Here is a 12011-nt window from a genome sequence, read left to right as displayed (position 1 = left end):
AAATGAAGATCTGAGTTTAACTTCACTGTGTATTAATTGTGTAACTATGGGGGAGCAGTTAGTCTTTCTGAGTTTTTCTTATCTGGAAAACAGGAAAATAATTCATTCTTTCTAGGTTTGATGTAGAGATTACCCTTGATCATGAGGAATTGTTCTGTTAAGATGTACATTTCTATACAAATTATCATTGCTTACACCATTCCTTGCTTAACTACCCGCAATGATCAAGTTTAACCGCATTCATCTTCTTTCTTCCCTATCTTCTATTCCCCTGTTTGGAGAGACAGTATGCAAGTGGTTAGGAACACAGACTCTCAGTTCAAACCTTGACTTTCCACTAGTACTGCAATTTCTCTGTGTCTCATTTTCCTCCTTGGTAAAATGTCTACTTCATATTGTACCTTTAGAGGTTGTGGTAGCCAGCCTCCAAGATGGTCCCAAAGATCCCAGCCTCCTGGTATCCACACCTTGGTGTAGGGCTCTCCTATACTATAACAGGGCTTGTCTCTGACAACAGGATATGCCACAAATGAGGGAATCCCACTTCTGAGATGAGAGAAGTTAGGAAACATTGTGGCTTCTGCCTTGAGTATTGTCTCTGTCTTGGGTTACTCACTTTGTGGGAAGCCAGCTGCTATGTCAAGCAGCCCTGTGGAGAAGCCCACATGGTGAGGAACTGAGGCCTGCCAATGACTACATGTGACCTGGGTTTGGCTCCTCCATCCGAGGTAAGCTTTGAAATGACTATAGCCCTGACTGACAACTCGTCTACAACCTCATAAAAACCCCAATCCAGCAAGCTACTCTCAGATTTCTGACCCTCAGAAACTTAAATGAAAAATGAATTTACAGCAGTGAATAGGACCTGATGCACACCAGGTCCTAATAAAATATTAGATATTATTATTATCTGCCTTCTAAAAGCTGGCACTTCCACATGTGTAAAGCCTGTTGGGGGTCCTGCTGTGTTGTGCTATGCAACAGCCAGTGTCAATGGATACAGCATAGACAGTTTCTCTCCCTTTTCCTGGTCCCCATCAGATAAAACATTATTAAGTGGCTTCTGTCTGAGGAGCATTGACCCTAGTGTGTGGCCAGGAGTCTTTATGGAAATGACTCCCTATTCTAGAATATTTTCTTCAAGGAACCTGCCTCTAAACCCCATGCTGCTGCCTTCTGACTTTTCCTTGTACATCCTGTTCTTCAATTCTCTTTCTTGTTTTCTATATCATGCTGATGATTCAAATTCTCCTACTTTTGAGACATGGTCTTTTTTTCCCTTTATTATGAGCTCTGTAGCTACCAGGTCAGCCATGGAGTCAGTTGGTCCTTCTGACAGCAGAAGTTGAGGTGGAGTTAGGGGTACTATAGGGCTTTGCTGAGGGTACTATCTATGAAAGGTAACAGGAAAAGAAGCAGGATAGGGCAGGGAACACCTTTAGACCATGATTTAGATCCAATACCTGGGAAAGACAGAGGAAGGAGGCAAGACTGGGCTGCAGTAGCGTCAGATCACAATGCGGGTCTGATCAAGTCTCTGGTGCAACAGCCAGCCACAGAGCAAAGGTAACCTGAAAGAGGAGTCCCAATTCATGCTGAAATGGCCAGGCCTTAGTACTTTTGCCATGCTCAGTAATTAGCAAGGTGTTCTCTGGGACTTCTGAGACCTCAGCAAGAAAGCCGAGATGAATTCTCAAAGAGCTAGCATCTGGAAGCTGTCAGCTCACTGTACTCCTTGCATCTGTGACAGGTTCTTTCTTGAAGGAAGATCCAAGTGGTTCCCCTTCATGGCTTCTACAGCCATATTCTTCCCCATTGCCAAGCCTGAACCCCTAGAAGCCCCACTTGTGTCAAATATAGGGGTTTCCAGCATGCTTGGAAACAAGGCTCTGACATCCCCTGGACTACTGCAGGCAGAGAGAAATAAAATGAATGGAGTGTCAATATGAAGAAAGAAGAAACTCATAGAAGTAACAAGACAATTAATTATCTCTATGGCAACTTTAGGGGCACAGAATGTTTGGTAATAATCATCATGTTTTTGCTGCGCATGTATCATGTACTCTGTACTTTGCAGGTATTTGCTATAAGAAAACCAGAATTGTAGAATCATAAACTTGCAAGGGCTCTACTGCCCAGTTAAGTTTCCCTCCGACAGAGCAAGAATCCCTTCTAGAACACCCCACATAGAGTCAGTGTCCTCTCACATACGTCTAGTGATGGCAGACTTTTCACATCAGCCATCTCCTTGGATGTAGGACAGCTCTCTTCCCCTTTAAGTGGAATTCAAAATGCCCCACCTTCATTAATTTCTGAAGTCAGTTTCATGAGACTTATTGATCTGTCACTTATTAATCTTTTAAATAGTTGAAGATAGTTGTCACTGTTTTTGAAATTATTTTGGGGAAGGAAGGCAATAGAGCCTCTGATTTTCTAACTGTAAAACAACAGGGTCTGATTCCTACTGATCACTAGGGTCTCTTTATGGACCTAAAGGTCTGTGAAGTAATGAAAACTTCATGAAATAATTTTCAAATAAAAAAGAACTCCATATAAATTTAAAAAACAATGTACTCAATCTGAAGTGTTTGTTGTACATTTCCTCTGGAGCACACTGGGACTCAGGAATAGAGGGAGCATCTGCTGAGCTATTGCCCATTAATGTTGAAATAAAACAGGCTCTTGCTAATTAGAAACATGATCCTCAAGATGAAACAATACAATCTTTCCAACATTTCCCCACTGTTAGCAATTCCTGATGTTGACAGGACATGTGAATTCAACCCCCACTCCTCATTAGGAAAAAAATAAAATAGGCATGATAGTTCACAGCACAAGAAAGAATTCTTTATGCATATACGGAACCAGCATGCACGGATGCACTATGTGCCGGCCTCCAGAATAGGTATTTTCTCATATATTGCATTATTTTATTTAATCCTCACAAGAACATTATGAGGTAGATTTTATTAACTCTATAATTCAAATGAAGAAACCTATGCCTTGGAAAATTGAGGAGCTTGTTCAAGGTTACATAGCTGACAAATGGATAAACTAGGACCTCCTGACTTGAAGTCTAGTGCTCTATCTACCAGCTACAAGAAAACATCTTAATAAAACTCCCATTAATGGATATGTGCAATATGTAGATACCTTAGCCTGGATCACCCCAGAAGTAGATCCCTGAAACAAGGATTTAGGTAAAAGTAGTTTATTTAAGAGGATAAGGAAAACACCAAAATAAAAATGGTAAAGTGAGTCAGAGAAGGGAAATAGCCAACAAATTGTGCATTTTCAAACTCAGTATTACTGTAGACAACTGGAGCTAAACCCTGCTGGAAAAATTCTGAGACCTAATGCACAGAATTAACTTACCTGAGGGGAAATGGGCTGGGATATTTATAAACCAATTCCTTTAGTCATTGGTTGAGGTCTTTTTTCAGCAGATGTTACCTTTCTGGCACTAACCTGCTGCAGAGGCAGACAAGGCGTGCTTCAGTTGCCTGAGAAAGACCTCAGGCAGAGAAATTCATGAGCTTGCAATTGGAGGTCAGGTTAGTGTGCACTAAAGTAAAAGCCGAGGGGCTATGGGAAGAGCCCGCATCACTTTGTATGGCAACTAAGTGCCAGATACTATGCAATCTGTCAGTAAATACATCTTGACTACCTTCTGTATGGGATGACACGATTATGACACAACACACACATACACACACTTGCATGAGGCTTATTTGCCAGGGAGTAGGGCAGATTTAAGTCACTCTAAATAAATGTGAAATAATTAAAATGTGCTAAGTTTGGAAAATCTCTGAAAGGGATCTCCCGCTTTCTAGCCAGAGGACTGGGCATAGGGACCTTCCTTGAGCTAGAGAGTATGGGAAGAAATCCCAGTTGTTTGTTTTTCCTTCATTTTTTCCTGGCATTCCCTCAGAGTCAGCCCCATTTGGGAAGCTGCATGGCACTTAGGGGATTGTGGTGTGGGCATCTAAGTCCCGAGGAGATAGCCTGTTTCTCTGGCCTAATTAACTGGGAAAAAGACCTCTCCAGCCTGAAGAATGTAGGGGAAATCACTGTTTCTCCATCCTCTTTCTTTCCTTCTTTCTTTATTTCCTTCCTTCCTTCCTCTTTTCTTCTTTTCTCTTTTCTTTTCTTTTCTTTCTTGACAGAGTCTCACTTTGTCACCCAGGCTGGAGTGCAATGACGTGATCTCTGCTCACAGCAAACTTCACCTCCCAGGTTCAGGCGATTCTCCTACCTCAGCCTCCCGAGTAGCTGAGATTGCAGGTGCCCAACATCATGCCTGGCTAATTTTTGTATTTCTGTAGAAACAGGGTTTCCCCATGTTGGCCAGGCTGATCTTGAACTCCTGACCTCAGGTGATCCATCTGCCTCAGCCTCCCAAAGTGCTGGGATGAAAAGTGTGAGCGACCATGCCCAGCTTATCCCCTTTTCTCATAATACTTTGCCTCACTGGTAGATACATTTCTATGAAATTTCTTTTTTTCTTTTTCTTTTCTTCTACTTTTTTTTTTTTTGAGACAGCAGTGGCACGAGCTCAGCTCACTTCAACCTCTGCCTCCCAGGCTTAAGAAATCCTCTCACTTCATTCTCCTGAGTAGCTAGGACTATAGGCAGCACTACCATGCCCTACTAATGTTTGTATTTTTAGCAGAAACAGGGTTTTGCCATGTTTCCCTGGCTGGTCTCAAACTCCTGAGCTCAGGTAATCCACCTGCCTCAGCTTCCTAACGTGCTGGGATTACAGGTGTGAGCCACCAAACCTGGCCCATTATTAATTACATAATATCTTATCAACATGGGAGATAAAATACTGAAAGGAATCCTGAGATTCTAGACAGAGAACTCAGAAAGGGAGTTCTCTAGTTCCCATGGGAACCAAAACATGAGGTAATCTTGGAGAAAGAGTTCTTGGAAGGATATTCTAAGTCTGTATATGAACTAACACAGTCCCTAACTTACCGTTGAAATGCATGTGTATGGAACACACCTAAATAAAGTAAAATAAAGTCTGAAAACTGAACTTATGTTGGAACTAATCCACAGCAAGTGAGATAAAATGTGTGATCAAAACCTGATTTGATTAATTGCTAATGTAACAACAACAAATCAACATGTTAGCAAACACAGGGACTTTCAATAAGATATTCAAAATGTTCAGGATGTAATAAAAAATTGCTTTATATACAAAGGACCGAGAAAATATGCCTTCCTCTTAAGGGGAAACAAAATCAATAGATATCAACCCTGAGATAACCTAGATGTGGGAATTATCACACCTAGATTTTAAAGCAGTTATTACAACCATTCTCTAGAAGGTAATTGTGAATACTATTGAAATAAATAAAAAATTGGAAACTTTCAGCAGAGAAATAGAAAATTATAAAAAAGAATCAAATTGAAATGTTAGAACTGAAAGATTTAAGAACTGAAATAAATAACTCACTGTATGGTCTCCCTAGCAAAATGGGGTGAAAAGAGGAAAGAGTGAGTGAATTTGAAGGCAGGTCAATAGAAATTATTCAGGCATAACCACAGGGAGGAAAGAAGATTGAAAAATAAAAAGAGCCTCAGTAGAATATGTGTAACCTAGCTATGAAGCAAAATAATAAATGGAACACTTAAGAACTAGTTACCAAATGTAAAAAGTAGAATGTTTATTAATATTCTAGCTACCTCTGTGTTTTTCACTTCTCCTTATTCTCATGCCTCCTTCTCACAGGCAACCTCCCTTTTGATTTTTATATTTATAATTCTTTTTTCCATAGTTTTATCACATGTGTATTTATTCTTCAAACTACATATTTCCAAATTAGTTTTGTTATAATACTGAATATAATAATTGGAAACTCGCTTTACAAGTAAGATTCATCTCTGCAGTAATATAAAGCTATAGTTAATTATTTTTCATTGTTCTGTATTATTTAAATGTGTAACTATGCCATGATTCAAATATCACTTTCCTATATATTAACATTGTGTTATAAGTATCATGTTAGTCTTGATAACTAATAGAGAGTATACTCCCACTCTCTTGCTTTTCTTTTTTCAACTTTTATTTTAAGTTCAGGGGTAGCTGTGTAAGTTGTGCATGTTCATTACATAGATAAATGTGTGTCAGGGTGGTTTGCTGCACAGATCATCCCATCACTTAGGTATTAAGCCCAGCATCCATTAGCTATTCTTCTTCTGTTCTCCCTCCCCAGCCCCCGAAAGGCCCCAGTGTGTGTTGTTTTCCCCATGTGTCCACGTGTTCTCGTCATTGGGCTCCCACTTATGAGTGAGAACATTCAGTGTTTGATTTTATGTTCCTGCATTAGTTTGCTTAGGATAATGCTTCTAAATTCACCCATGTCCCTGCAAATGAGATGATCTTGTTTCTTTTTATGGCTGCATACTATTCCATTATCCTCCCACTTTGAAAGCATCTTAGTTATTATTTCATGTTTGTTCTTTCATATACATTTTAGAATCATGGAGTCAGTTTTCTCAAGTTGCCATAATGGAATTTTACTTATTTATTTATTTTGCTATTACAAGCAATGTTGCTGTAAAATTCTTTGGTATATATCTTGATACATATTTGTATTATTTCTCTGGAGAAAAATCTTTAGGAATGGAACTTCTGGGTCATAGAGTATGTAAATATTTAATTTTATAAAACAATGCCAACTAATTATTGTACTTACTTACATTCCCTTCACATCCTCAACAACAGATATCTGACTTAATGATTTTTTGTTAATATGGTGAATAAAAATATCATATCCCCATTATCATTTCCCAGACTACTAAGTTGAACATCTTTTCAAATATTTAATTTCCACATGTGTGTAATTTTTTTGTAAAATGACAATTCATATTTTTTCTATTTCTCTTGAGTAATGTGACTTTTTGTATTGATTTATAACAGTTTTACATTATGTACACTAATCCTTTGTCACTTAAAAATGTTACAAATACCTCCCTCCAGTTTTTGGCATTTTTTTCAGTTTCTTTATGAATAAAAGTCTTCAAATTCAATATAGTTGAAGGTATATATATTTCATTTTTGGATATTCAATTGGCCTAGAACCATTTAATAAATAAATCCTCATTTCTCAAGTAATCTGTGGTGCTTCTCTATAAGATAACAATTTTTCCTCTATGGGGAGGTCTTTTTTAGAATTCTCTATTGTAATCCTATGGTTGGTTCACCTGTGTCTGCATCAATACTACACTGTCTTAATAAAGTTTATAATGAGTTTTGATAAGTAATAGAGGATACCGTCCCACTTTGAAAGCATCTTAGTTATTATGACCTTTGCTCTTCCATATACAGTTTACAATTAGGGAGTCAGTTTTCTCAGAACACTATAATGGAAATTTAATTTGAAATGTATAAACGTATAGATCAATATGGAGAGAATTAACATATTTATAATAATCTCTCTTTCTGTGAATATGGTATATCCCTTCATTAAGTCTTCATGTAAATTATATTTTGTAGATATTTGGCCTTACCTTATTGTTTCATATAAGTGCTTTATATACTTTGGAGGGTACATAAGAATTAACATAAGGTCAATAATGTAACATAGGTTACATAAGAATAAGAATTTACTTTTTTTTTTAAATTGTACTTTGGCCTCTGGGGTACATGTGCACATCCTGCATCCTGCAGGAATGTTGCATAGGCACATACATGCCATGGTGGTTTGCTGTCTCCATCCCCCCTTCCCGGCGCTGTCACCTACATCAGGCATTTCTCCCAGTGTTATCCCTCCTCATCCTCCCTGTCCCCCTACTCTCCCTCCCCCGTCCCCTTCACCCCTCCACCTAGCATAGTGTTGTTCCCTTCCCTGTGCCCAAGTGTTCTCATTGTTCATCACCCGCCTATGAGTGAAAACATGATGGTGTTTGGTTTTCTGTTCTTTTGTCAGTTTGCTGAGAATGATAGTTTTCAGATTCATCCATGTCCCTACAAAGGACACAAACTCATTGTTTTTTTATGGCTGCATAGTATTCCATGGTGTATATGTGCCACATTTTCTTTGTTCAGTCTATCGTTGATGGGCATTTGGGTTGGTTCCAGGTCTTTGCTATCATAAAGTGCCACAATGAACATACGTGTGCATGTGTCTTTATAATAGAACGATTAATAATCCTTTGAGTATATACCCAGTAATGGGATTGCTGGGTCAAATGGAATTTCTATTTCTAGACCCTTGAGCAGTTGCCACACTGTTTTCCATAATGGTTGAACTAATTTACACTCCCACCACAGTGTAAAAGTGTTCCTTTTTCTCCACATCCTCTCCAGCATCTGTTGTCTCCAGACTTTTTGATGATCACCATTCTAACTGGTGTGAGTTGGTATCTCAATGTAGTTTTGATTTGCATTTCTCTAATGACCAGTGATAATGAGCATTTTTTCATGTGTTTGTTGGCCACATAAACGTCTTCTTTTTAAAAGTGTCTGTTCATATTCTTCACCCACTTTTGAATGGGTTTGTTTGTTTTTTTGTAAATCTGTTTTAGTTCTTTGTAGACTCTGGATATTAGCCCTTTGTCAGATGGGTAGATTTCAAAATTTTTTTTCCTGTTCTGTTGGTTGCCAGTTTCTTCTAATGATTGTTTCTTTTGCTGTAAATAAGCTCTTGTTTAGTTAGATCCTATTTGTCTGTGGGACTATCTAGTACCTAAGACAAAAAGGAAAAAATAAAAAGTTGCAGGATATGCACTTTTCTTTCATCAAGGAGAATGAGAAGATCCCATCCACTTAAAACATTTTAAAGGGATGATGGGAAATAAAGTTGTGTTTTAATTGTTCTATAAGTCATGCCTCTTCAGTATATTAGTTTCTCTTATATTGTCTCCAATCAAGAGTTATTAGGTGTCATTATTTCCATTTTACAGATGAAGAAATTGAGAGTAAGAAATGGAACATATGTTGTCCAAAGTCACAGCCCTCTAAAGTATTGGAGCTACAATTCGAACTCAAGTCTGTCTGTCTGGATTGTTGGAGCATGCCAGGGTCCCTCAACTTGAGGTGAGTACAGGAAGAGGCAAAGAATGTCTCTGAATTTCTAAAGTAAACAATAGCGTTCACAAGGACATTGTTATAGAATGGAGAAAGCTACAAAAAGTTTGTGGAGGGGTTGAGAAAAAGGGTTTGATTCCTAACATATTTTCCTTTCATGTTAATACCCATTTCTCTCTCGATCTAGTTCACAGATGATTAAGTTCTTTTTGTTACTATATGGAAAAAAATTATTGTATCGGAAATGTCCTTAGCAGCTTGAGAGAACACTGTCTTCTTTTTGCTATCTTGTGGCCAGCTGTTTGCCTGTGTCCTTTGAGCCAGCCAAGAATAGCCACTGTTGGTCCTTAGTTCTACAACAGCCACCCTAGTCCAGGGCCTATAGCTACAGAATTCACCATCAGAGCAAATTTAAATGAAGCCAAACCTCCATTTAATTTGGCCTGGCATATATCTTGCTTTGGGTGTAGGGGGTGGTGGAAAGCCCTATTAACAGTTCCATCAAAAAAATGACTGTTTCTTAAGTCTCCCCAAGAGGCATTTCATCCAGAAATCTGGGACCTCCAGAAAAGTGTAAATCTGTAACAGAAGTCATTTTAAGACATGCAGGCAATCAAACCCATCCTTTCAAGATGTAAAGCATGCCAGCTCTATCAGTCAACATGCCAGCTAGAAACAGACATCACTCAAACTGGATGACTTGAAGATAGTTTTATAAAAGGACTACTCACAATGATGTAGTCATGGATGAGGGGAACGAAGGATGATGAAGTACCCTGTGGCTTACAAAAACAGGAAGTGATTACAGGCATAGGCTAGGAGGGTTAAGGAGATGAGGTGGTTACCAGAACCCAGAGAGGACAGTCTTAGGAGAAGGCACCAGAAAGGACCTGTGGCTTTCAAATTAGGGATATAGCCTGTCTGAGGTGATTTCCAAGGAAGAGAGTCGAGAGAATAAATGCCCAGCTTCACGCTCCTTCTGTTTTCCAATCTCTTGCCTCTGTTTGACTTAACCCAAAGAGACCATTGAACATGGAAACCCACTGATGTAGTTATAAAGGCCAGGACCCAGCATATAGAGAGGGTGGTGAAGAGGAATATGAAGGTCTACTTGGAAAAAATTTGACATTGTCCATCACTTTTGCCCTTCAGTATTCCCTCTTGTTTTTCTCAGGTAAAAGATGAATTTCCTCAACAGAGATGACACAAAAATATCTCCAGATACCATAACATCAAATGAAGGTCTCAATTTTAAGTGGGTTATATTCCCACCTAAAACCTAATATGCTATCACTGAGGTTCTTAATATAAGATAGTGGGTAGAAATGAGGAGTGGATAAGAAAAAATTTAAAAACAAACATGAGGTATAACCTTAGCTTCCTTATAACTGATCATGAGGCCTAGGTAGTAACCATAGATACCTTCTTCCACTACACCTTCATATTTCCCTTACCCACTGCCAGTCCTTCAGCTGGATGGCATTTTTTATTTATGGAAGTAATCCAAATCATTATTCCTATAATATCTAAGTCCTTGAAGATCCTGTTTTGAGTGATGTACAGTTTCCCATTGAATAGGACTCTTCAAGGGAGAGCAAGAAGTGCCCCAAAGGATTACCTGAACTCCAGACACAGCTCTATCCACCACTGTAATGTAGTAGCACCCCCATTCACATCTGGTAGCTGGGATCGAATACTCCTGCTGGGACAATGACACTCTTCTCTGTCTGTTAGTTCAGCAGTAAAAGAAGCCTGAACATATAGGGGAAAGGTAGTAGTCTCAGCTTTGCATTCAACAGAAATAGAGCTTTTTTCTCTGGTGGAAGTATTTCTTCCTTGGAGCAGTAGGAACCCAAGCTTTCTGAGCCCAGCGTGGTGATTTGGCAAGCAAAAAATTTTCTGTAGAAAGTTGTCTTCTACCTGGTGCCAAAAGTGAGCCTCTATTAGGCCATTCAATCATTCCGTCAAGCCAACTATATCTAACCAATGGGGCATATGATAAGACTAGTGAATATTATGAGTGGGAACCCACTATCTTGCTTTCTTTGTTATAAAATATTTTCGTTAGTTGGAAGCAAAATTATGTAGGACATTATAACCATACATAAGGCATTCTATAAGACTACAAAGAGTAGAGCTATTAAACATATGCAGGCAGGCAAGGAAAATCTTCACCTAGAATATATGTTATGCCTTTCAGAACAAATAGTGCCCCTGTTATGATGATATGGGTTCAAGATAATCAACCTGCTGCTAGATGACCAACCAACCCCCAAGAAATAATGCCACATTAGGAGCTTAGCAATGACCTCTGCCGTTATCAGGCTGGGCACTCACCAGTGACAGGTTCAATTTTAGTGAAAACATTTTGTATCCATTGATGATACGCACTGGAATAATATTGCCCTCCAGGTGACAAAATAAAAATGACACTGTGGAATTAAAATCCTAGCAAATTAAAATGAATCCATAAGGAAGAGCTTGGTTTCCAGGACTTACAATATAAACACATTTTTCTAGCATCAATGATAGGATATGTACTATTTGCAGAGCAGAGAATAAAACAGGAAAACTATACAATTTATAACTTTTATGAGCTTAAAAACCAAAGCAAATAGTTTCTAAAAATATGATTATTGCTACAAATTAAACGTACGCAAATGTTATAAGAAATAAATTGATTATGCTTGATGGAGTAAGAAGAGACTTTAGCCAAAGAGTTGAATAATGAAGAACAGAGCAGTCTAAAAGAAGAAAGAAAAGGTATGGTGTTTCAAGAAGAGTGAAGAGTGTTTGAAACGTTACTGAGACAAAAGCATGAGATGCCTCCATTTGAATAACTCTAAAATTCACAGTTTGATTGTAGCATTGGGTTATATGGTTCTGTAGGAATGGGTTGGAGAAATATGACTAAAATGTTAGGAAGGCCTTGATCACGGAATGTCTAGAACATGGAAGACATTACTAGCTG

This window comes from Cebus imitator, unplaced genomic scaffold, assembly GCF_001604975.1.
Source record: "Cebus imitator isolate Cc_AM_T3 unplaced genomic scaffold, Cebus_imitator-1.0 Scaffold163, whole genome shotgun sequence".
Taxonomy (NCBI): domain Eukaryota; kingdom Metazoa; phylum Chordata; class Mammalia; order Primates; family Cebidae; genus Cebus; species Cebus imitator.
This window is presented reverse-complemented; position numbering follows the sequence as displayed.